Here is a 5325-nt window from a genome sequence, read left to right on the forward strand (position 1 = left end):
CTGTACTCTGTAAACCCTGGTCCTTGGCCTGTGTCAAAGCTGTGGGGGGATGAAAATGCAGAAGATGCAACTTTTGCCATAAAGGACACTCACTGATCTTTTGTCAGGAAGAATGTAATGGAGATTAAGAGTCAAAATGCCAGGGCAGAAGAGGCCAGGGACAGAGAAGGTTCTGAGCCCCTCAGAAGGAGCAGGATTGACCTTGGCATGTAAAGTGGTATAGCCATTGTGGAAAACCATCTAGTGGTTCCTCAAACGATTATATATGGAGTCACCACATGACCCGGAAGTCCCCTTCCTATGCTTATAACCACGATCATTGAAAGCACACATCCACACAAACACCTGCACATGAATGTTCGCTGAAGTACGACAGTAGTCAAAAGTGGAGTCAAGCCCAGATGTCCATCAACGGGTGATGTGTGTCCATCCACACCATGGGATGTTACTCAGCCATAAGAACCATAAGAAGCCATAAGAAGGGAAGCACCGATGTAGGCTACAACATGCATGAACCTCAGAAACATGGTAAGTGCGAGAAGCCGGTCACAAAAGGCCATGCGCTGTGGTAACGTTTATATGAAATGTCCAGAACAGGCAAATCCATAAAGGGTGGAAAAGTGGATTAGTCAGTCGGTATAGCGTCTGACTCTTGATTTTGGCACTGGTCACGGTCTCACAGTTCTTGAGTTCGAGCTCCTGACTGGGCTCTGCACTGAGTGTGCAGCCTGCTTGGAATTCTCTTTCTCCTCTCTCTCTGCCTCTCAAAATAAATAAACATTAAAAACAAAAAGTGTTTTTTTTTTAACGTTTATTTATTTTTGAGACAGAGAGAGACAGAGCATGAACGGGGAGGGTCAGAGAGAGGGAGACACAGAATCTGCAACAGGCTCCAGGCTCTGAGCTGTCAGCACAGAGCCTGACGCGGGGCTCGAACTCACGGACCGCGAGATCATGACCTGAGCCGAAGTCAGCCGCTCAACCGACTGAGCCACCCAGGCGTCCCCAAAACAAAAAGTTTTTTTTTTTTTTTTAATTTTTTTTTCAACGTTTTTAATTTATTTTTGGGACAGAGAGAGACAGAGCATGAACGGGGGAGGGGCAGAGAGAGAGGGAGACACAGAATCGGAAACAGGCTCCAGGCTCCGAGCCATCAGCCCAGAGCCCGACGCGGGGCTCGAACTCACGGACCGCGGGATCGTGACCTGGCTGAAGTTGGACGCTTAACTGACTGCGCCACCCAGGCGCCCCCAAAAAGTTTTAAAAATAAAAAGAGTAGATTAGAAAAGACATAGAAAGTAGGTGGTGATTTCCAGGAGCTGGGATGTGTGTGGAATGGGGAAAGAACTAATGGGTATGGGGTTGCTTTTCGAATTGATGAAAAAATTTACACACACACACACATATGTATGTATGTATATTTTAGCTTATTTATTTTGAGAGAAGAAGCACAAGCAGGGGAGGGGCAGAGAGAGAGGAGAGAGCGAGAATCCTAAGCAGGCTCTGCACTGCCAGGGCAGAGTTTGATGCGGGGCTCAAACTCATGAACCGTGATATCAGGACACGATCATGACTGAAGCTGAAGTTGGACACTTAAGCAACTGAGCCACCTAGGCCCCACCCCCACCCCACCGAGTTGATGAAAATATTCTAAAATTAGATGATGGTGGTGGTTGCACAATGTTGTGAATACGCTAAAAGCACAGAACTGTATGCTTTAAAAGCATGAATTTTATGATATGTGAATTATACCTCAAAAGAAATCCTCAGGGGTGTCTGGCTGGCTCAGTAAGTAGAGCATAGGACTCTTGGTCTCGGGGTTGTGAGTTCGAGCCCCACTTTGGGTGTAGAGATTACTTAAAATCTTAAAAAAAAAAAAAAAAAAAAAAAAAAAGAAAATCCTCAGTGGAAACAGCTTGATTTTGGCTGGAATTGAAGGGCAAATCCAGGAGGACTCAAGACATCCACTAACAATTGCTGTGCACCTACTATGCACCAGGCATCAGGCTCAGAGCCTGGGAGTGGGTAAGAGAAGTGTGACCTCTAGCACCTAGGTTTGGTCCTGGCACACAGTAGGTCCACCATAAATGTTTGTTGAATGCACGAGCCAGCCCAACACCCAACCGCATAGTTACTAGGCGGCCGTGCTAGGAATCACCTCTCCATGGATGAGACCCACAGCTCTTCTAGGGTATGAGACAGGAGTGAAAAGCAGGCACGGGGCAGGTGTGCTTGACAGCCAGGCTCAGCAGCCCCTGGGTCACCTGGGGCCAGGGGGTGGGGTAGCAACACTGTGATTCTCAGCTCAGCACAGCCCCCATTAAGCCCCTGCAGGGCCACTGCTGCGCTGCCCTGCCCTGTGCAGACAGCGAACCAGCGCCCCATGGGGACCGCAGTTGGGTTACCACAGTCCTGCCCCCCGGCACTGGTGGCTGATGTGAGTGGATGGATATGATAGGGTTACCTTGTGCCACGTGGCTGACCTATTTTCCGGCACATTTGTGTGGGCACTTGGCCCAAATTTCAAGTTCCCTGCTGCGCGCCCTGGGCCTTGCCCTGAGCACTGAGGAGGTGCACCGCACGAACAGTTGAACAAATCAATGAAGTGAATGAATGAATATATGTGACACAATTGCAGTGGGGAGGGAGAGATGGTCACAGAGGTGGGGGGCACTCACACCCCATTTCCCCAGCCCCTTGTCCTTGGACTTGGAGGATGCTGGGTGGGCCTTGCCAAGGCTCAACCTCTTCGGTGCAGGGCCATGGCCTCTCCCTGTGGCTGTTCAGACAGACTTGGAGTCCGGTGGGCCGCAACCTTGGTTTTCCCCAGCTGGGGCCCTTCAAGAAGTGCACCGCCTCCCTTCTCATTTCCATGTCTGCGCACTTGGGTATGAAGACATTGTTGGGGTGCCTGGGAGGTTTAGTCGGTTAAGCGTCTGAGCTGGTTTCTGCTCAGGTCGTGATCTCACGGTTTGTGAGTTTGAGCCCCACGTCGGGCTCTGTGCTGACAGCGTGGAGCCTGCTTGGGATTCCCCCCCCCCCACCCCCATCCCCGCTGCTTCTCCCTCTCTCTCTCTGCTTCTCCCCCACTCACGCTCTCTCTCAAACATTAAAAAAAGAAATCAGTGTTAGTTTGTTTAGATGCAAAAGTGGGCTTTTCCTTATGCTCTGTGAAGACCTGATCTTTCAGAGATACTCTCAGATGAAACAGTGTGTCTAGACTGGCTACGAATTACTCCTGAAGGGAGGATGCTGGTGGTCTGGTAGAGCGGGCTGGGAAGTGGCACGCAGAGCTCTACCGCACTGTTCTACTTATTTGTGTGTCCCACATGCTCCAAAATAAAGTTTTCAAAAGTCAGTGAGCTGAGAGAATGACAGAGCCACCCATGTGTGACCTCATGAGATCCCACAGAATGGAGATCACCAGGCCACTGTGTAGGCAGGAAATGGCCACCAGGTAACAAGAGTTATGAGCCCCGTCAGTGTGGCCCCATCTGCCCCTGCTGTGTTCCCACCGCTGCTCCTGCACAGGGTGGGCACCTGATAAATACATGTTTGTGCACTCAGTAAGTGAGAGTCGGAAACTGAAATCATAAAGCCCCTCTCCCGACCAAACACCTTCGCTCCTTACCTCACTCAGGGCTCCCACAGCCCTGCAGGGAAGTGAATCTGTCCCCACCGACAGAAGTGGGCATGAAAACTGAAGGCCAGGCTGCTTTCCCCCCATCTCCCAGTTCTGTGCTCCCCAGCCCTCACCTTCCCCTTCACGTCCCCTCAAAGCTGCCACGGGGAAGTCCTGGGGTTCTGGGACTGTCAATAGCAAGAAAAAGGTGGATCCCTTCCACAAATGACAAGACAAAGAAAACCCACACGCACCGGCTCTGGGTGTGTCTGGTGCTGCTTGCAGGGAGGGTGACAAGGTCCTCCAGACAGTTGTCTGGGACGCACCTGCCCAACTCAGACTGCAGACACAGCAGTGGGTGGGCCCCGTTGCTTCAGGACACCCCTCGGGGCCATCCCTTTGGGCTCCAGATGAGGTCGCTGATGTGGCTGGTGTCCCTCCACAGGTCCCTGTGCGGTCAAGAGTGGCTCCCTGGGATGGGACCTCCAGGAAACCCATGATGCATCTGGGGCCTGGCCAGGCCGGTGGAGGCGCTGATGGCGCCCAAACACTCTTCCTGAAAGGACTCTGAAATGGGGTTCCTAGACTTTTCCTCTCATCACCAGCTGCCACCCTGCCTGGGCCACACTCCAAGAGGGGAGACCTTGGTAGAATCTCAAACGCCAGAGTCACCGGGAGCTGACAGAGGCTTCCAGGAGGTCTCCGTGCACATCTGCCCTCCCAGATGTGAGCGCCCTGTGCCTCACCCAGGCCGGCAGCCCCGGCTAGCGTGGAGGCAGGCGCCCCGAAGGCCCTGCCGGGTGCGCTGCTCCCCCCCCCCCCATTCACCCAGGGCCTGTCCAAGCGCGGTGCCCTGCAGGATCCCAGAGGCGGCCTCCCTGCCCGAGCCCCCGGTGAATAGCGACTTGGGCGAACAAAGCAGATGCGCGGCCCAGGAGGGCAGCGTCGACCCCACGTCTCGCCGACCCGGTCCCCAAACCACGGCCCAGACACGCCCCATGCCCTGACCCCCCAGAACCCCGGCTCTGCTGGGATGGGGTTCGGCACGAAACTCTGGGCCAACCACCAAGGGAGCGCGCCTGGCGGCTGCCGGGGCCTGAAGCTCAGAAGACAAGGGGGCGGGGACGCGGTGTGTGCGCCCCCCGCCTAGCGCGGGGGCCGTTCCCGGGAGATGCCCCCGGCGTGGCTTCCCCGGCGGCAGGCCAGGCTCACTCGGAGCTACCGGTGGGGGTTTGCGGCCCCCGGGAGCGGCCGATGAGTGGGCCCTGGGCCGGGGGAGGGGGGGGGGCGGGGAAGGGGCTATGCTGGCTGCGGGGAAGGAGAAGCTCGGGGACTTCCAGGGACTGGGGCCACACTCACCTCCGGGGCCGGCGCCCTCCGGGGGCTCCATGCGGCCGGCGGGGTCTGGGAGGGGCGCGGGCGGCGTCGGCGTCACCCGGCCCGGGCGCCCCTGCAGCTGCGGCAGCGACGCGGCCCCAGCTCCCGGCGCAGCGCATCGGGGCAGCAGCCGGGGGGCCGCGGCGGCGGGGAGGAGCCCGCGGGGCGGGGCGCGCAGCTGCTCCGGGGCCCGGGTTCCCCCTAGCATCCTCCCCCCGAGCCCCGCAGCACAGGTGCGGCCCCGCCCGGCCCCGCGCGCGCCCCCTGCCGGTCCCGGGCCCTGCGGACCGTGTCTCCCGCTGCGGACCCTTGCGCATCCGGCGGCG

This window comes from Panthera uncia, assembly GCF_023721935.1.
Source record: "Panthera uncia isolate 11264 chromosome E2 unlocalized genomic scaffold, Puncia_PCG_1.0 HiC_scaffold_20, whole genome shotgun sequence".
Lineage (NCBI taxonomy): Eukaryota > Metazoa > Chordata > Mammalia > Carnivora > Felidae > Panthera > Panthera uncia.